General features: G+C 41.3%; 1 long non-coding RNA gene across 1 annotated transcript; it reads right to left on the reverse strand.

Moving 5' to 3' along the window:
* Positions 1–492: 492 nt before the first annotated feature.
* Positions 493–21451, reverse strand: LOC128640617 (uncharacterized). The gene is made up of 2 exons (XR_008399360.1): positions 21384–21451; positions 493–602 (listed from the first exon to the last, which is right to left on the reverse strand). It is a non-coding gene; the product is annotated as an uncharacterized LOC128640617 (long non-coding RNA).
* Between the last annotated feature and the right edge of the window lie 288 nt (positions 21452–21739).

A 21739-nucleotide genomic window follows, 5' to 3' on the forward strand; every position in this document is an offset into this window, starting at 1 on the left:
GTTAGAGTGTTAGGTGCAGACGTAGGAAGTGTTTCCCCATAGCAAACAATGGGGCTGCGTTAGGAGCTGAACGCGGCTTTTTTGCAGGTGTTAGGTTTTTTTCCAGCTCAAACAGCCCCATTGTTTCCTATGGGGGAATCGTGCACGAGCACGTTTTTGAAGCTGGCCGCTTCCGTAAGCAACTCTGGTATCGAGAGTTGCAGTGGCGTTAAATATGCTCTACGCTCCTTTTTTGGAGCCTAACGCAGCCATTCTGTAGACTCTCAATACCAGAGTTATTTTAAAGGTGCGGCCAGAAAAAAGCCAGCGTTAGCTACGCGGGTCGTTACCGACAAAACTCTAAATCTAGCCGTAAGTGCGCAAGCAATAACTTTTTTCTTTAAACTTGTAATACGAGAGCTACCTGACGCGTGCAAAAAGCTTACTTCTAGCACAGTTAATGCTGTGAGATTACACAGTTTACAACGGTAATGAAAACTAGGCCATAGAGTATTTGTAAACACATTTCCCATTTTATTTAATGAAAGAGAGCATTTTATTTATAAACAGTTTTTTTTCCAGAAATTAGTTTCTGCAGCTGTTTTGTGCTTTGGAAATAGCATCTATAAAAAAGACAAAAAAAAAGGGAAGAAAAAAAAGAACAACCATGAAAGATATTTAAGAACTGTTTTCAGATAAGACAATTTTCTCTGCATGTAAATTACAATAACCTGGTGCTCAGCCACAGAGATTTCTGCATGGCTTCAATGAAAGATTGTACCCTAAAATGCTTGTAATTTACTTACATTGCAAAAAATGTACTTAAAACGTAGGGCTGTCAGCAGACAAAACAATCAGATAATCTAATCTGCTGTAAAGCCATCAACCCTAGCTTGAAAATGTAAGTGATATTTCCTTCAAGCTAAAATTATGAATAATTCAGTCATTTAAAAAAAATAAAATATATTTTTATGAATTGCTGATTTGTAAATGTACAAAATGTTCTGTATACTTTATCAGAAGTATATCTAGCACATTTACTCTGTGTTTTCTCAATATTTCTAGTATTCTTCCCCTTACAGAGCCAATATAAAGAGCATTTAATTATGAACATGCTGTACGGCCAGTACACTACATTCCTTGTGTTACAAGTTTCTATGTAACCTCAAAAATTATATTTGGAAAAGTAATTCAGAATATCTTATATCCGTATCTAAAGCTTGTAATGTTTGTTTGTATTTTAATAATTTAAAAATATTTAAAAAAGCACCATGTATTGCCAGTTAAACATATTTTGAGAACAACACACTCTTTACTATCAAGGGTCCTGAAGGTCAAATTTGAAATATGTACCATAAAGGGGTCAATTTATCAAACACTTCGACCCACTACGGCTCACTCACAAGAGAACCTGCAGTCCGTATTTAACAAGCAGCGGTCATCAGAACGCTGCTTCCCTAACCTTTTGCCACCTCTTAGGAATTCAGCCCGCCAGAGTCAAGCTGCGGCAGACAGGGGTGCGTATGTGCACCTCTGTCCGCAACAGCTTAATAAATCGACCCCCTAGTTTTAAATTAAAGGGACATTTCTGTTGTGTTACTATAGAATAACATATCAGCGCCAAATCTTAACATTTTTAGGTGGCAAATTTCAATCTCCCCAGTCTTGTCCGACCGGGGAGATTAACAGCTTCTGCCCATGCGTGATTGGCTGTGCGCGGGCAGAGGGCGGGATTGCATGCGAGCGCAAAATAGCGCTCATGTGCAATGCTAGTTTTAAATTAAAGGGACATTTCTGTTGTGTTGCTATAGAATAACATATCAGCCAAATCTTAACATTTTTAAAACAAATTAACATCCTTTTTATTACAATTATTTTTCAATAGCCAAACCCCACCCACCATTTGCCTTATTTGGAGGAGCCAATTTGGGCTTTAGTCTGCAGACAACAATAATGTTAGTAAAAAGTGCATTGTTTTGCATTTGTTATCTAAAAAAAAGACAAATTGCCTCAGTTCAGAGAATTAGAAATTACTCAATTTTCAGAGTTAAATTGCACGAAAAGGGGACAAAATAAATACAAATATATTTCATAATTGTTTCATTACACAAAACTAAACATTTTATATCAAAATCTCAAGGTGTTTACTGTCCCTTTAAAGCGTGTTTTCAGTATACTTGTATTAAACGGCCAAGATACCCAAATGTTAAAACACTTGAAAGTGATGCAGCATAACTGTAAAAAGCTGACTAGAAAATATCGCCTGAACATCTCCATCTACATCTACACATGTAAAAAAGAAATATATTTTACCTCAAAAATTCCTCAGTAGCCACATCTCATTGTAAAGGACTTCTAAGCAGCAAATCAATATGTCTGTCCCGGGACAGCTAAGCAGCTAAGGGAGTGAGCTTACGTGCACACTCATCTTATTTCCCTATTCAGTTTAAGGAAGTTTACTATGAAATCTCATGAGAGTTAAGTCAAATCTCATGAGATCACAGTAAAAAAGTTCATGACCTCAGCACTGTCGATGCTGATTGGCTGCTGTTCATTTCTTCTTCTTTTTTTTTTTTTTTAACACCTGTAGCTGGGAGCAGCTGAGTATAACTTTTTACACAGAACTTACTCTGCTGAGCTGAGGAAGTTGTGAGGTAAAATATCTTCCTTTTTTACATAGAGATACTCAGGTGATATTTTCCTGTCAGTTTTTTACAGTTATACTGCACTAGTTTCAAGTGATTTAGCATATGAGTATTATGTCCCTTTAACACAATAATTAACATAAAAGCTTTCACTTTTTAAACAGCATATGCAAATGTACTGCATTTCCCCCTTTCACTGGCATTCAAGCATGTAACGGTACCAACCGGATACCAAGGGTTAACACCAGGGAACAATGTCCTGCATAGGGAATCAGCAATTCACAACCCAGCCAGTTTTCAGGTTTTAAACAGAATAATACTTTATTTGAAGGCAGCACACAGATTTATACAGGTTTTTGACCCCCCCCCCAGATGGGGGTGGAAAGAATGTTGTACATTAGATAAAAGGGAGAAGCGCCCTTGACATGATACAATAGGATTATATTACTTAAACACTTCAACCACAGGACACTCTTGACTCTCCTTATCACTTAGACGTTTCTCTCTGGGGGTGATCAAACAATAGAATGCTAAGCATTAATTAGATTGTAGCTGGAGCCAGCCACTTGTGGTTAGAAAATAAAGTTAACACTTTCAGTCCTGACCGAAGGGTCTGTCACAGACAACCTTTCTTACGTTATAGTCCAGAAGTGGCTAGGTTTGCCACAATGCTCCCCCAGAACCAAGCCGGCATACACAGTCTGATCCCAACGGATCGGCTTGGGGATGTCCGGGGCAACAACTTTCGGCTCAAGTAAGCTACGGGGTGTTCTCCGCCATCTGCTCCAACTTGGCTCAGTACTGCCCCCACCCCAAACATGGAAGCGTCTCTTCCCGGAGGGACTGGGCTTGGGTAGTCACAGGGTTAACATTAGCGGGATCCATGGGAGCATAGGCAGAAACAAGGGGGGCCAAGTCATTTCCAAGGAGAACATCAGCAGGTAGGTCCTTCTTGACCCCCACATTCACAAGTCTAGCGCCCACTCCCCAATCCAAATGTACCCTGGCAACAGGTAGGCGGAACACAGTGCCCCCTGCTACCCTCACAGCCACAGTGTCTCCAGTGTGCTGTTTCTCAGGCACCAAGTTCTCTTGAAGCAAGGTCATGGTAGCACCAGTATCCCGTAGACAACTGACCTCCTTCCCATTCACTTTAACCCGTTGCCGGTTATTCCGGTGGGCAGCTTGCACGGGGTCTGCTTCATGTAGGCTGCCCCAGCATTCTGGCGCCTCTACGTAGCGGGCCACAGGCTGAGGATTATGTGGGATTCCGCCAGCGGGTCTTCTCCAGGACTGTGCTTGATTCGCTGCATTTAGGGGACACTCTGGTCTTTTGTGCCCTAGTTGCTTACATCCAAAGCACCGAATAGGTTGTGAGTAGCCCCGCGAATTGAACCGGGCTCTCTGAGGGTAGTTCGTGGCCGGAGGCCGTGTGGTATAGCGGTGCGCCGGGGGTTGGTAACTGGCAGCTGCTGGGGTGACTGGGGGTCTGTACTCCACTCTAGCAGTGGGCAATCGGTATACTGCTCCCCGTGCCCCTCGTACTGCCACGGATCCGCCAGTGGGTGCTGTATCCGGCACCAAATGGGGAGCTATCAGGGTTAAAGTAGCTCCCGAATCCCGAAGTCCCTGGACCGACATCACCTCATGCAGAATTCCCAGGGGTTCCTCGGCTTGGGTGCTCAACACCTCATGAGCGGCTGGCTCCGTTTGGTAATGGTGAGCAGCCGCCCTTGGGGCCAGGTTCTGTCTGACCTGGTTCCAAGCTTGTCTGCTCCGATTTTGGGTGCACTCACGTGCCATATGTCCCCACTGCTTGCAGGTGTGGCATTGTATATTAGCCCGTCCGTTGTTAGGCTGTAGTCCATGGTGCCTCCTGGCATCAAAATGCTGGTCTGCTAATCTGGCTGCTTCGGTTAAGGTGAGGGGTTTTCGATCTCTCACCCATTCTTGGGCTTCTGGGGACAAGCCGTTAAAGAATTGCTCCAACAGCATCAGTTGTCGCAATTCTTCCATGGTGGTAGCTTGGCTGGCCTGTATCCACCCCTGAGATGCTTGATCCAGCTTGTGGGCCCACTCTGCATGGGAATCTCTTTCTGGCTTGCGCAGGCCTCTAAACTTGCGCCGGTATGCCTCTGAGGTAATGGCATATCTTTCCAAGATCGCTCTCTTCACTTTAGCGTAATCCTTGCTGTCCTCCCTGGGTACAGCGCGATACGCTTCCGCTGCCCTACCGGCTAGCTTGCCTGCTAGCACCGGCACCCATACGGACTGCTCCAAATCATGTAACTCGCACAGTCTCTCAAAATCCTGTAAATACCCATCAATCTCATCCTTCTCCTCACAAAACATTTTAAATGCATGGTATGGGATTTTGGGTCTTACTGGGTTGCTGAGTGCGTCCAAAATGGATTCTGCTCGGGAGGATGCATTCCGTGGACTGTGTGCCATCACGTACTCCTGCACATCTGCCATTACCACGGATAGCATATCCCGTGGTACAGGTTGGGGTAAAAATTCCAGCCTGGTCCTCATTTCCCTCTGGTATAGGGTCTCCTCCATGGCTGCTGGAGGCGTAGCGCTGCAAGCTCTGTCTCCCTCCATCAGCTCAGCAATTAATATAGCCTTGGGTTTGCTGCTGCCTATCTTTCCCCTGGCTTCTACCAGTTCCTTTTACGTTTGTCTCTTTAGCTTAGAATAATCCATCTCCATTCACTTCGGTCCCTGGTACTCCTTCCATCTTAGTCAGTATTGTAATAATCCCCCTCTTCCTGAGGTTACTGGCTTGTGTAGTTGCTCTTCTGGGCGATAAGGTTCATTCCGTCGCTTGCCACCAATTGTAACGGTACCAACCGGATACCAAGGGTTAACACCAGGGAACAATGTCCTGCATAGGGAATCAGCAATTCACAACCCAGCCAGTTTTCAGGTTTTAAACAGAATAATACTTTATTTGAAGGCAGCACACAGATTTATACAGGTTTTTGACCCCCCCCCCCCCCAGATGGGGGTGGAAAGAATGTTGTACATTAGATAAAAGGGAGAAGCGCCCTTGACATGATACAATAGGATTATATTACTTAAACACTTCAACCACAGGACACTCTTGACTCTCCTTATCACTTAGGCGTTTCTCTCTGGGGGTGATCAAACAATAGAATGCTAAGCATTAATTAGATTGTAGCTGGAGCCAGCCACTTGTGGTTAGAAAATAAAGTTAACACTTTCAGTCCTGACCGAAGGGTCTGTCACAGACAACCTTTCTTACGTTATAGTCCAGAAGTGGCTAGGTTTGCCACAAAGCACCACTCCCGCTCAGAGCTTATAATACAAACAAAGTCCTCGCTGTCACAATACATGTCACTGTTTGCTGTCTGAGCTGACGCAGGGTTCTGAATGAGGGTGCAAGGGGCGTGCACAACATATGTGTGTGTGCAGAGGAAAAGTGATAGCATTTTTGCTAATACAACTATAATACAAAAATGTTTCTATTCAGTATTGACACGGACTTGTGCATATTTCAGTTTTGACTATTGTGTCTCTTAAACATGCACTAAGGTTTTCCCCCATTAAAATAGACCCTGCACCCCATTCCATAAACCCCAGTGTTCAGACCTCTAAAGTGTTTATACTAAAATCACCCCACCTTGGTACAATAAAGTAGGCTTTGCAAAGGTCATTTGTTACTAACTGCTCCTAGCAGCCTAATTGGAGGTGCTGTCTCTAAGGGTTTGTGTAAACCACACTCATGTACAATTGTGATTGTGCAAACCGGCCCTTATCCCAAGAAACCCCACAAAAAAACCTCTAGATATTTAACCCTTAAGACAATGATGCCCCCATTTATCATTTGCCGGATGGACAAGGTCCGCTATCAATAACCACCTCAGCTTTGCTTCATGGTGAGTGGGCAGCATGCGCTGCCGCCATTTACCATTGCACAATACATTAAACAAAACCAACATACCTAATATATTTATTGCACAGCAGCAGAAATATATTATAATAACAAGGTGTTTATAGTTCCTTTCATTTCTTAAAGTGAATGTAAAGTTTAATGAATAAGTGCCCAGTATCTAAAAATACTCTTAAAAACAGGGGCACTTTCATTCATTAAACTTTACATTGAAGCTCCTTTTTTAAAAAAATATTTACCTTTTCTTTATGTAAAGCAGCCCGGCGATCCTCCGCCAGCAGCTCCTGCTGTTTTTAGCATATCAATGACGAACCGGCTTCCTCCAATCGTTGTGTGACCCCTTTGGGGTCCAGCTCGTGAGGCACTCAACGATTGGAGGAAGCCGGATTTGTCATCGCTGGCTAACTACAGCAGGAGCTGCTGGCGGAGGAATGCCAGTCTGCTTTCCATAAAGAAAAGGTAAGTTAATTAGTAATAGTTGCCAATGTGGTTGTGATTTTTAATTGTTAATAAACTACCCTTAAAGGGACAGTCAACACATGAATTTTTATTGTTTTAAAAGATAGATAATCCCTTTCCTTTATTACCCATTCCCCAGTTTTGCATAACGAACACACTTATATTAATGTACTTTTTACCTCTGATTACCTTGTATCTAAGCATCTTCTGATAGCCCCCTGATCACATGACATTTTATTTATTATCTATTGACTTTCATTTTAGCCAATTAGTGCAGTGTCTGCCACTAGCCACGGGCGTGATCACAATGTTATCTATATGATTCACATGAACTAGCTCTACCCTGTTGTGAAAAGCAAATAAAAAAGCATGTGATAAGAGGCGGCCTTCAAGGGCTTAGAAATTATCATGAGCCTTCCTAGGTTTAGCTTTCAACTAAGAATACCAAGAGAACAAAGCAAAATTGGTGATAAAATTAAATTGGAAAGTTGTTTAAAATTACATGCCCTATTTGAAACATGAAAGCTTTTTTGGGACTTGACTGTCCCTTTAAAGATAGAAGACTATTAATAAAATTACTGTAGTCTCCAAGCAGTTAAATGCATTGCTCCCCGACACAAAGAGCAACATAACATATAAAGGTAATTGTGACTTCCTGTCAGCTGTATAAAGTAGATGAAAGAATATGAAACATAGAGCACTGAAAGTCTAAAATGAATAAGTGAATGAGTAATGAACAAGGGTAAAAATCCAACACATACAAAAGACTTCAGTGTGTACCAAAAACAATGTTATAACACCATTGTGACACTCATAAGAAAAGTTTTAATTTTCCTTCAAACATGCAGGTCACACCCATACTCAAAAAAACCACCACTCCATATCACTGCTCCCGCTAGCTTAAAAAATCCTTGAAAAACTAGTTTTCAATCGCCTAACCCACTTCCTGTCCTCCAACTCATTGCTCAACACCCTGCAATCTGTCTCAACTGAGACTGCCCTCACCAAGGTTACTAACAATCTCCTTTCTGCTAAAAACAATGGCTACTACTCTATACTCATCTTACTTGACCTCTCTGCTGCTCCTACGGACTCTCAGCTCTCTTGGGCTCTGTGACACTGCCCTCTCCTGGATTCACTCTTATCTCTCTAACAGATCCTTCTCCGTCTCTTTTGCTGGTGACTCCTCCTCTCTATTGCCTCTGTCTGTTGGAGTACCTCAAGGCTCTGTCCTGGGTCCTCTACTCTTCTCTGTTTACACTTCTTCACTGGGTAAACTTATCAACAGCTATGACTACCGCCCCTGCACTCTCTCCTTCTGTCAATTCTCACATCAGCGACTGCTTATCTGGCATTTGCTCCTGGATGGTCTCTCACCACCTAAAAATAAACATGTCCAAGACCGAACTACTTCTAATCCCCCCCCCCAACTCTACTCCAGTTTCTAATTTTTCTATCACTGTTGGCGACACCACTATTTTCCCATCACCCCAAGTCCACTGCATTGGAGTCACACTTGACTCAAATCTGTCCTTCATTCCCCACATCCAATTGCTCTCTTCATCCTGCCATAACCACCTATGCAATATCTCCAAAATTCATCCATTTCTGAGCGCTGAAACTACTAAACAGCTAATCCATTCCCTGGTATATTCCCGACTTGACTACTGTAATAACTTACTAACTGGCCTCCCTCTCTCCCGCCTCTCTCCCCTTCAATCCATCCCAAATGCATCTGCCAGGCTAATCCACCTCTCTTGGCGCTCTGTTTCTGCTGCACCTCTCTGTGAGTCCCTTCACTGGCTCCTCATTTACAGCAGAATTAAATTCAAAATTCTCTCCCTGACCTACAAAGCCCTCACCAATGCTGCCCCACCCTACCTGTCCTCACTCATCAACAAATATACTCCAGCCCTCCCCCTAAGATCCAACCTGCTCCTTGTGTCCTCTACCATCACCTCCTCCCATGCTAGACTACAGGACATCTCTCGTGTGGCACCATCTCTCTTGAACACATTTCCTCAAGCTGTCAGACTTTCCCCTAACCTGTCCTCCTTTAAACGTTCCCTAAAGACCTTTTTGTTCAGGGAAGCTTATCACCTGACTCAGTAACAAATTAATTTCACTTACCTAACAGTTGCCCTTATCTATCTCCTCACTATTATCATTCTCACCTTTGCAGTCCCCACCTCTTGTTTCCCATCCTCCTTCTCATCTAGATTGTAAGTTCCCACGGGAATAGGGCCCTCAATTCCCCCTGTATTTGTCTGTAAAAATTTGTCTTTTATTATATTGTTTCTCCGTTGTACTTTTATCTTTGTACCCATGGGCAGCACTGTGGAGTCTGTTGGCGCATTAAAAATAAAGAATAATAATAATAATATTTTTAAAGGGATACTAAACCTACATTTTTTCTTTAATGGTTCAGATAGAGCATGCGATTTTAAGCAACTTTCTAATTTACTCCTACTATCAATTTTTCTCTGTTATCTTGCTATCTTTATTTAAAAAAGCAGGAATTTAAAGCTTAGGAGTCAACCCATTTTAGCTTCTGCACCCTGGATAGCGCTTGCTTATTGGTGGCTACATTTTGCAAACCAAAAAGCAAGCATAACCCAGGTTCTCAACCACAAATGGGCCAGTTCTTACGATTTACATTGACAATATGAGTAAATTAGAAAGTTGCTTAAAATTGAAAGCTCTAACTGAATCATTAAAGAAAAAAATTGGGTTTAGTGTCCCTTTGGCCAATAAACGTACCAAATAATGTTATATAATTCTGCACACTCTGCACACTCTGGTCTGGTAACTGGAAGGAGCTAGATTGAGTTTAAAGGCGTTATCGGGCCGGCTGTGAATAGACAGCGTGCCACAATGCGTTTCTAAAAAAACAGACCCGCTCAGTAGAGCAAGGAGCGGTGTTCTGTAAAAGTAATTTTCTTAGGTAAATATCTATGCAGCCCTTTGTTATATAAAGCTAGCGCTAAGCTAATGTTATATATTTCTGTACTATGTGTAGAATTATATAATATTATCTGGTACATTTACTGGCCCTTTAAGTAAGCAGGGTTGTGGTATATAGATAAAGTTTTCTCTCCGTTCACATACCTTCAGCCCAGCTTATATATAAGTTTGCTAAGACAAAACTGCACACAAAAACTGTTGAAACCAATTTGTTGCTACATTCACATATTATCCTTTACAATATAAGAAACTGCACTAACATTTTATGGATCTGAACTGCATATTTAAAATAAATTGAATACCTACTGTAGCCAATCAACTTGTCTGTGTATAAGAGGCTATTATATAGCAGAATATCTCATATAGTCAATGGTTTATCTACTTAATACTCCCTGTAATTCCAGAGTGTATGTTCCAAATCAGTTATTATTAAATAATGCATGTAAATGTCCCAGATTTTTTAAAACAAAGGTTTTGTGTGTGCAGGGAGGGTGTGTGGGGAGGGGACAGAGAGGGTGCTGTGCTTGTATTAAAGGGACATAAAATCCCATTTTTTTCTTTCATGAGTTAAGTAGATCATGTACCAGACTTTCCAGCTTACTTCTATTATCTTATTTGTTTTGTTCTCTTGATATCTTTTGTTGAAAGGGATGCCTAGGTAGAGTCAGCAGCTGCTGATTAGTTGCTAGCTCCCAGTAGTACATTACTTCTTATTCAACAAAGGATACCAGACAAATTCCAATTTACTTATATTATGAAAACGAGATAATATAAGTAATTGTGTATATATATACAGTGAGGCCTCGGTTTACGAATTTAATTAGTTCTCCGAGTCGTTTCGTATTGCGAAAAATTCGTAAACCGATACACGGTTTCCCATAGGAATGCATTGAAAATCAATTAATGCGTTTCGGAGGTCCGAAAAAATTCAAAGAAAGTGTCCAAAAAATGCTCCAAAAGGCTCCAAAAGGCTTAACAACTTGCTGCAAATGTCTCCAATGTCTCCAAAAGGCTCCACAACTTGCTGCAAATGGCTCCAAAAGGCTCAACAACTTGCTGCAAAATGGCTCCAAAACCTCTCCAACACCTCCACACTGGTACCCAAAATTCAGTAATTCAATCATACTTGAGTATGCAGGGGGCACAGGGGCCACTGGTTTCGTATTGCGAAAAATATTCGTAAACCGAGGGGGGCAAACCGGCACTTTGTTTCGTATTGCGAAAAAAATTCGTAAACCGAGTCAAATTTTCTTCAAATTTCGATTTCGTAAACCGAAATTTCGTATACCGAGTCGTGCATATATATATATATATATATATATATATATATATATATATATATATATATAGTAATATTTATTTAAGAATAAATAAAACATATTCTTCTATGAGATGAATAGTGGAATGTGAAATATTCATATTGAGCAAACTTGGTTAAACTTGATCGGGTTAACATGCAAGCATGGGTGTTAGTTTTTTTTTTTTTTCGTTTTTGTGCTCCATTGAAGTCTATGGGGGAATATGTTAACGTGTTCACAATTTTCTAAGTTCCACTTTTTATACTTGGGCTAATCTTTGATTGTAATCATTATATCATTATATCTAGCATTTATTTAGTCCCATTAAAAGTTAGTGGAAAGACTGGATAGGTCTTATATGCTTCCAGTTGAATTCCATTTATATACAGTGAGGTTATATGGAAATGTAAAGCAATCAATAAGCTATGTTCTACACAGATCACCTAGAAGGCTGATAAAGTCAGTCTAGTATCCTGTATAGAATTTGTTAAAACAAATAAAGTTCATTCAACTTATTTAACTGGATAAAAAAAATATTTTCTTCTGGTCTCTTGCCAAGTTCTGACTCTTCTAAACTGATTAAAATCATCCAATTGGACACAAAATCCAGCATTTTTCTTCCATGTTTCAGATAGGACATATAATTAATAAAAAAAATATTCCAATTTACTTCTATTGTCAAATTTACTTCATTTTCGAAGGAGCAGCAGAGCACTACTGGGAGCTAGCTGATCACACTAAGTGAATTAATTACAAGTAGTGCATTGATGCTGCTGAGCCTACATAGCTATGCTTTTTAACAAAGGATACCATGAGCACAAAGTAAATTAAATAATAGAACTACTTTTGAAAGTTGTTTAAAACTACATTTTGGGTTTCATGGACCTTTAACCAATGGAAGTACTTTGCACCATATTGGTTGCTTAAGCCAACCAGTATGAATATGAATTAACCCATTGTATGATTTGATTTTAAAATTTAATTTCATGGTTAAGGAGGTTCATTCTGTTGGGGCGTTTCATTTGGGGTTCTTTCTAACGGGTGACTGTGGTTGGAAGTTAATTGCATTTATGGGTTAAGTACGATAGGGGGCTGTGGTTAGGGAGTTAATTGCATTGGGTATTGGTGAATAGGGGGGATTTGGTTAGAAGGGTTAAGTGTTTTCTGGGTTTTTGGGGGTAAATTTTTAATATTTAAAAAGATAGATAATTCCTTTATTACCCATTTCACAGTTTTGCATAATCAGCACTGTTATATTAATACACTTTTTACCTATGTGATTACCTGTATTTAGGGATGGGCAAATGTATTTAAATTCAAACTTCAAATGTTAGAACAAATGTTATTGTAGACATTCGATTTACATAATCGAATTGTAATGCTCGTTGGATATTTCTCTATCAAACCAAACTTGGCAAGTAGTCTTCTTATCCCGGCATCAAGTGGAAGGATAGGAAATATCCCAGAACAGAGTGAGTTTACGAAATGAGGTAAGCAGTACTCACGGTAGACAGGGCAGTCCTTCACTGCAATAAGATGAAGGTAGAGAATGGACAAGACAAGCAGAGTCCGGCAACAGGAAAGCAATCCAGCAGTATAACAGTTCAGGAGTAAACCAATAGAATGGCCCGACAGGCAGAGTTCAGCAATGATATGGCAATCCAGCAATACAAGGGTTAAGCAGGCAGAGTGGTCAGACAGGCAGAGTTCAGTAACAATATGGCAATCCAGCAGTACAAGGGTTAAGCAAGCAGAGTGGTCAGATAAGCAGAGTTCAGTAATGATATAGCAATCCAGCAGTACACACAGTAACACCTATACTTGGGCAGTGTAGTAAGGGAAAAAGAGTACTTAACTAGCCACAGATTGGTGCCAAGGAGGACACACAGGTGCAACCAGGAGCGGCATCCAGGAGAGAAAGACAGTGTGTTGCGATGACGTCATCGCCGCATGCTCTGAACCACTTCCGCATCTATGGCAACAGCCATAGCATCGAGTCACCACCGCCGCGTCTATGGCAACAGCCATAGCGAGCAGCGGCACGGAGGTGGCGTGACATAGCCCCCTTCCTAAAGGTTACCTCCAGGAACTAAAGTCAGCTTGGAGGGATGAGCAGCATGAAACCTGGAAACCAAAGAAGGAGCATGCACATCATGGGCAGGAATCCAGGAACAATCTGCCACAGAGTAACCCTTCCAATGCACGAGGTACTGCAGTTGCCTGTATCTGGAATCCAGGATCTTAGCAACCTCATAGGTTCACCATGAATCAAGAGCGGAGGGGGAGGAGGTTTGAGTCAAGAATATCTGTTCTTGATGTAGGGCTTGAGTAGTGAGATGTGGAAGACTGGTGGTATGCACAGGGTTCTGGGCAAGGCCACTTTGTAGGCAACAGGAGACAGTCTTTTAAGGACCCTATAAGGGTCAATATACCTAGGCCCTAATTTATGACAGGGTTGACATAGACGAACATGTCAAGTAGAGACCCAGACACGTTTAACTACCGAAAAGGCAAGTACAGTGGCTCGATGACGATCAGCAAATCTCTTGTATCTGGAGACAGGTGAACGTAACTGAGAGAGAATACATTGTCAATAAGTAGTGAGGTTAGTTAAGTGTTGATTTGCAGCAGGAACCCCTGTAGACTGAGCGGAAAGAGGAAAGACACAAGGTTGATAGCCTGCTGCAGCTTTAAATGGAGAACATCGTAGAAAAGAGTGCCAGTGAGTATTCTTTTCCAGCTAAGCTAGGCACAATGATCCAGACCAGTTGGTATGAAGAGAATTGACATAAACTCTGAGATAGGCATTGAGATCTTGATTCGCTCTCTGTTAGCCAGATGGTAGCCAGAAGACAAGGAAACAGTGGTTCCAATCAATTTGGGGATGGTAGCCAGAAGACAAGGAAACAGTGGTTCCAATCAATTTGCAAAAAACTTTCCAAAAGTTAGTGATGAATTGAGGACCTCTGTCAGAAACAATGTTCACAGGAATGCCATGAAGTCATACCACATGTAACAGAAAAAGAGTCAATAATTCTTGGGCAGTCAGTAGCTTGTTTAAGGGTATAAAATTAGCAAGTCTGGAAAAACGATCCACCACAGCCCAGATAACAGTATTATGGTCAGAAGGAGGGAGGTCTACAACAAAATCCATTGTTATGTGTATCCAAGGTTGTTTGGGAATGGACAATGGTTGGAGTAAGCCATGAGGCAAGGATTGGGGAGTCTTTTTGGCAGCACAGGTCATGCAGGCCTTTACATAATCCTGTGAGTCAGAATTCATGGTAGGCCACCATACATGTTGGGAGAAAAGTGATGTGTTTGATAGGAGCTTCAGAAGAGCCACTAGACTGAGGAAACCAATGTGAAAGAGTGTCAGCCTTTTTATTCTTGGTCCCAGGAAGATAAGAGACTACAAAATTAAAACTGGAAAAGAATAAGGTCCACCTGGCCTGTCGAGGATTGAGTCGATGAGCAGTCTCTAGGTACGTCAGATTCTTGTGGTCAGTGAGAATATGAATGGGGTAAGCTGTACCCTCTAGCCAATGATGCCATTCAGTCAAGGCCATCTTAATGGCTAAGAGTTCACGATTGCCTACATCGTAATTCCTCTCTGCAGGAGTAAAGAATTTGGAACAAATGAGGCATCAACCTCTAAAGAGAACTGCAGGTCAGGATCAGGATGGCTGAGCAGAAAAAAAGACCTTTTTCAGATGAGAGAAAGAATTCATGGCTACAGAAGGCCAATTCTTACAGTCTGTTTCGTTTAGTTAGCTCAGTGAGTGAAGCGTTGGAGAACCCCAAGAATCTCTGTACATCCTTTAATGAAGTGGGTTGAGGTCATTACAGAACTGTGGTTAGCTTAGTAGGATCCATGGCAAAACCTTCCTTCGAGATGACATAGCCAAGGAACTGGATCTGGACCTTATCAAACTCACATTTCTCCAGTTTGGCTACCAGAGAATTGTTCCTGAGGTGAAGAAGTACCTGTTTTACATGCTCATGATGCTCCTCAAGGGTGAAGGAGAATATAAGGATGTCATCCAGATAGACGATGACAGTGCGATTAAGGAGGTCACAGAAGACATTGATGACAAATGCTTGGAAGACAGCAGGGGCATTACATAGCCCAAAAGGCATTAAAAGGTATTCATAATGCCTGGATCTCATGTTAAAGGCAGTCTTCCATCCATGTCCTGGGAAGATACGCATTAGATTGTACGCCGCACGTAGGTTCAACTTAGTGAAGTAGCGAGCATTTTAGAGTGAATCGTACAGTATAGATCAGTGATCAAAGGAATAGGATAGCGATTCTTGATAGTGATGTTGTTTAGGGCTCTGTAGTCGATAAAAGGTCTTACTGACAAAAAAGAAGCCAGCCCCGGCAGAAGAGGAAGGGCAAATAAAACCTTTAGCTAGGTTCTCTTGGATATATTCTTCCATGGCCTTGGTTTCAGCTTTGGAGAGTGGATAAGTCCTCCCTTTAGGAAGTGGGGCTCCAGGAAAGAGGTACATTTTGCAGTCGTAAGGACAGTGGGGTGGCAGCACATCAGCTGCTTTCTTTTCAAATACATCTGTAATATCTGCATATACTGAGGGAAGGCTTGAAGGGGTCTGTAGGCTGGCTATAGGGATGTGGTGCAGGGGAGTAACCTTAGCCAAACAGGAGTGGAAGCAGGATGTAACCCAGGAGGCCAACTGTCCCTCAGTCCAGTCGAACTGTGGATTGTGTATACGAAGCCAAGGAAGACCAAGGATTATTGGTTGTGCTGGAGAATGAATGATATTGAACTGCAACTGTTCGATATGAAGGACTCCCACAGTCATGATTAGGGGTGCCGATTGGAAATGGATTAAACCTGATCCAAGGGGAGTGCCTCCAGAGTAGTTATTATGAGAAATAGTTTTTTTCTGCAGAAGAGGCAACCCTGCTTGAATCATGAAACAGTGATCTAGAAAATTTCCTGCTGCCCCTGAATCAATAAAGACTTGAGCGTGGACAGAATTCTGAAGAAAGGTAAGAGTAACAGGTACCAGGACCTGAGAAGAGTTAGGGGATTTAGTAGTGGCCACGCTTAGAGGTACCCCAGTTTTATCCTCTAAGCATTGGCTTTTCCCTGCAGAATATCACAATTCTTAAGTTGGTGTGAATTAGAACCACAATAGAAACATAGTCTCAATCTCCTTCTTCTCTGTCTTTTAGATTCTGTGTGCTTGAGGAAGGAGAGATCCATGGGTTTCTCTACAGAGGTAACTGAAGGTGCTGAAGGGGTAGCGGATAGTATAGAGTCCGGACGGGTAGGAGGACAAGAGGGAGGAATTCTATGAGTTCTATCTCTCTCAGCTTGTCTCTCATAAAAGAGAGAATCCAGACTGATACAAAGTGTTATGAATTCATCCAGGGAAGAAGGAACATCACGATAAGTAAGCTCGTCCTTGATGTGCTCATGCAAGCCTCTCCTAAAGGCCGCCTTAAGAGCACTGCCATCCCAACTGGTCTCAAGTGTCAAGGTGCGAAACTCAATGGTGTATTGTGCCACAGTTCTATTGCTTTGGTGGAGATCCAAGAGAGAGTACTCTGCAGCAGAAGCGCTGCCTTAGGTCCCAAACACAGAAGATAATGCAGAAATGAAGGCCTCAGCATCATTCAGGAGTTGAGCGCTCTGTTCCAAAAGGGGAGAGACCCAGGCTAGGGCCTTGTATCTTAATAAAGAAATTATACAAGTGGTCTTTGATTGATGAGACTGGAAGGTGTGAGGATCGTTGCGAAAGTGCAGCCTACACTGGTTGAGAAAACCTCTACAATCAGTAGTACTATCATACTTGTCAGGCAAAGGTATCCGGGTTATACTTCCAGAAGCAGGGGAAGAAGTTGCAGCTCTAGCAGCTGGGACTGGCTGTGTAGCAACAGGAGTAGCATTCTTGTCTGCAAGCAGTGAGGAGAGCAGAGCGGTTATAGCCTCTAGTTTAGAATCCACATTCTGCAAGTGTATGGTATGGGTTCCCAGCATCTGTCCCTGAAGAGTGACTGCTCTTCCTACCTCATTTGGGTCCATGGCCAAAGTACAATGTAATGCTCGTGGGATATTTCTCTATCAAACCAAATTTGGCCAGTAGTCTTCTTATCTCGGCCTCAAGTGGAAGGATAGGAAATATCCCAGAACAGAGTGAGTTTATGAATTGAGGTAAGCAGTACTCACGGTAGACAGGGCAGTCCTCCACGGCAATAAGATGAAGGTAGAGAATGGTCAAGACAGGCAGAGTCCGGCAACAGGAAGGCAATCCAGCAGTATAACAGTTCAGGAGTAAACCAATAGACTGGTCAGACAGGCAGAGTTCAGCAATGATAAGGCAATCCAGCAATACAAGGGCTAAGCAAGCAGAGTGGTCAGACAGGCAGAGTTCAGTAACAATATGGCAATTCAGCAGTACAAGGGTTAAGCAAGCAGAGTGGTCAGACAGGCAGAGTTCAGTAACGATATGGCAATCCAGCAGTACACACAGTAACAACTATACTTGGGCAGTGTAGTAAGGGAAATAGAGTACAATCATTGGCACCAAGGAGGACATACAGGTGCAATCAGAAGCGGCATCTAGGAGAGAGAGAAAGCATGTGGTGATGATGTCATCACCACATGCTCTGAACTACCGCCGCGTCTATGGCAACGACCATAGCAATGAGTCACCATCGCGACACGTGACACGAGTATTGATAAGAATGAATATTCTTAAAAATTCTATAATCGAATGCTATTTACAGTTTTCGAATGTCACTTTTGAATTCGAACATTCGATTTAATAAATACTATTCAGCCATTCAATAGTTCATGTGGTATATATACAAATATATCAATTTAAATGTTTCTATTTCATTTTGCATAATTTGAATATTACATTTAAAGAAAGCATTAGAAATACTATTACAAATATATAAATTCAAATTTTTCGAATTCGAATATTGCATAATTTGAATCAAATCATTAGAAAATTTGAATCAAATAGTACATTTAAAGAAAGCATTAGAAATACTATTACATTAAACAATTTTTTTTAAATGTTCCAAAACATTCACCTATCCCTGCCTGTATTTAAGTCTCTGCAGACTGCCCCCTTATTTCAGTTAATTTGACAGACTTGCATTTTAGCTAATCAGTGCTGACTCACTGGAGTGAGCACAATGTTATCTATATGGCACACATGAACTAGCACTGTCTAACTGTAAAAAACTGTCTAAATGCACTTAGATAAGAGGCGGCCTTCAAGAGCTTAGAAATTAGCATATGAGCCTACCTAGATTTATCTTTCAATAAAGAATGCCAAGAGTGCAAAGCAAATTTGATGATAAAAGTAAATTGGAAAGTTGTTAAAATTGCATGCCCTGAAGTTTAATTTTGACTTGACTGTTGATTTAAATGTACTATCCCATATTGTTTTATTGCATCTATTGCATACAGTGTATGACCTTTATTACTAATAATGAGGAACTTCAATTAAAAAGTGGCATGTAAAACAATTTCAGAAACCTAGATTTTGTTTAGCCTGTCACAGAAAATCAACAAACTAGAGGACTTTTCGGCATAGACTTCACATCTGACACCATGAATGACATCATAAATGTCATACGTTCTAAAATCACGTGACATCAGATGTGGCAAGTTTGAAATTGCATGCCCTATATGAATCATTGCAGTTATATTTTTAATAGACTGTCCTTTTAAAGTGAATGTAAATTTTGATGCTAAAGTGCCCGGGTTTTTAAAAATTTGATTAAAAACAGGGGCACTTTAATTCATCAAAATTTACATTTCACTCCTATTGTGAAAAAAACTTACCTTTTAAACTTGACAGCAAATCCAGCTTCCTTTGGTCGTCGCAAGCCATTTCTGATGTCAGAAATGATGGATAGGTCATCCTCCAATCACGGCTTTCCCACCCCAGGGGACTCAGTGTCTGGCTCAACGCCGTGATTGAAGGAAGCCGGATTTCTCATTTTAGACCCAGGAAGAGGCTTTGCAACACAAGTGAGATATAAATTTTGATGAATTAAAGTGCCCTGTTTTTAATCAAATTTTTTAAAACCGGGCACTTTAGCATCAAAATTTACATTCACTTTACAGGGAGTGCAGAATTATTAGGCAAATTAGTATTTTGACCACATCATCCTCTTTATGCATGTTGTCTTACTCCAAGCTGTATAGGCTCGAAAGCCTACTAGCAATTAAGCATATTAGGTGATGTGCATCTCTGTAATGAGAAGGGGTGTGGTCTAATGACATCAACACCCTATATCAGGTGTGCATAATTATTAGGCAACTTCCTTTCCTTTGGCAAAATGGGTCAAAAGAAGGACTTGACAGGCTCAGAAAAGTCAAAAATAGTGAGATATCTTGCAGAGGGATGCAGCACTCTTAAAATTGCAAAGCTTCTGAAGCGTGATCATCGAACAATCAAGCGTTTCATTCAAAATAGTCAACAGGGTTGCAAGAAGCGTGTGGAAAAACCAAGGCGCAAAATAACTGCCCATGAACTGAGAAAAGTCAAGCGTGCAGCTGCCAAGATGCCACTTGCCACCAGTTTGGCCATATTTCAGAGCTGCAACATCACTGGAGTGCCCAAAAGCACAAGGTGTGCAATACTCAGAGACATGGCCAAGGTAAGAAAGGCTGAAAGACGACCACCACTGAACAAGACACACAAGCTGAAATGTCAAGACTGGGCCAAGAAATATCTCAAGACTGATTTTTCTAAGGTTTTATGGACTGATGAAATGAGAGTGAGTCTTGATGGGCCAGATGGATGGGCCCGTGGCTGGATTGGTAAAGGGCAGAGAGCTCCAGTCCGACTCAGACGCCAGCAAGGTGGAGGTGGAGTACTGGTTTGGGCTGGTATCATCAAAGATGAGCTTGTGGGGCCTTTTCGGGTTGAGGATGGGGTCAAGCTCAACTCCCAGTCCTACTGCCAGTTTCTGGAAGACACCTTCTTCAAGCAGTGGTACAGGAAGAAGTCTGCATCCTTCAAGAAAAACATGATTTTCATGCAGGACAATGCTCCATCACACGCGTCCAAGTACTCCACAGCGTGGCTGGCAAGAAAGGGTATAAAAGAAGAAAATCTAATGACATGGCCTCCTTGTTCACCTGATCTGAACCCCATTGAGAACCTGTGGTCCATCATCAAATGTGAGATTTACAAGGAGGGAAAACAGTACACCTCTCTGAACAGTGTCTGGGAGGCTGTGGTTGCTGCTGCACGCAATGTTGATGGTGAACAGATCAAAACACTGACAGAATCCATGGATGGCAGGCTTTTGAGTGTCCTTGCAAAGAAAGGTGGCTATATTGGTCACTGATTTGTTTTTGTTTTGTTTTTGAATGTCAGAAATGTATATTTGTGAATGTTGAGATGTTATATTGGTTTCACTGGTAAAAATAAATAATTGAAATGGGTATATATTTGTTTTTTGTTAAGTTGCCTAATAATTATGCACAGTAATAGTCACCTGCACACACAGATATCCCCCTAAAATAGCTATAACTAAAAACAAACTAAAAACTACTTCCAAAACTATTCAGCTTTGATATTAATGAGTTTCTTGGGTTCATTGAGAACATGGTTGTTGTTCAATAATAAAATTAATCCTCAAAAATACAACTTGCCTAATAATTCTGCACTCCCTGTAAGTACAGAGGCGGGTTAGGGGTTAATTGAGATTTTTTTTAATATTAAAAACAATAACGAATTAATTAATGCATTAATAATATTTTTTGGGTTGATGTATCCATTTGCTATTCTTTAATATCAAGCAGGTGTCAGCTCTAGTTCCTAGTAGTAGTTGTACTAAAGTTTAAACCTCTACTATGTACAAATTATGTATTAGTGATTACTAGATGAAGAATGCTCCCATTACCACAGGTGGCAGGCAGGTATATTTCTGATTTCCAATTAAGCTTTATTTAATCTAAATTATATCTCTTACAGTAAGTCTCATTGTTCTAAATCTCTTACTAATACTAAATAATACTAAAGCTCTAAGAAGAAGCTGATCTGCTTATTGCATTTTGCTTTCATAAATATATGGATATGAAGATGAGCTTTCAGCTTATATTGATAAGGTTGACTCACCTTACTTTAACATCCTCCTGTTGCATATAGACAGGATGCTTTTTTTGGTCAGCAGAGTTGCATTCCTCTTCCTACAGCCTAGATGGGATACAATGGAGGTGAAGTCAGAAATGTATTTAACCCTATCATGTTTTGTGAGGACTGATAGTGACTTCTGAAAGAGATTCCAGGGCTGGCAGCAAATACAGCCAGCTGAGTTCCAAGTTGGCAGAGAGTTGCTTCACTAATGATCCACTACCTGATCAATGCATCTGTCTAAAAACTGCACACTAATAGAGTGGTGTTATGATATTGCATCATTACTGGTGCTTTTGGGTAAACAGAGGTGACCTATTCACTGGGCTCCTTCATATGAT

Source organism: Bombina bombina, chromosome 1, assembly GCF_027579735.1.
Source record: "Bombina bombina isolate aBomBom1 chromosome 1, aBomBom1.pri, whole genome shotgun sequence".
Taxonomy (NCBI): domain Eukaryota; kingdom Metazoa; phylum Chordata; class Amphibia; order Anura; family Bombinatoridae; genus Bombina; species Bombina bombina.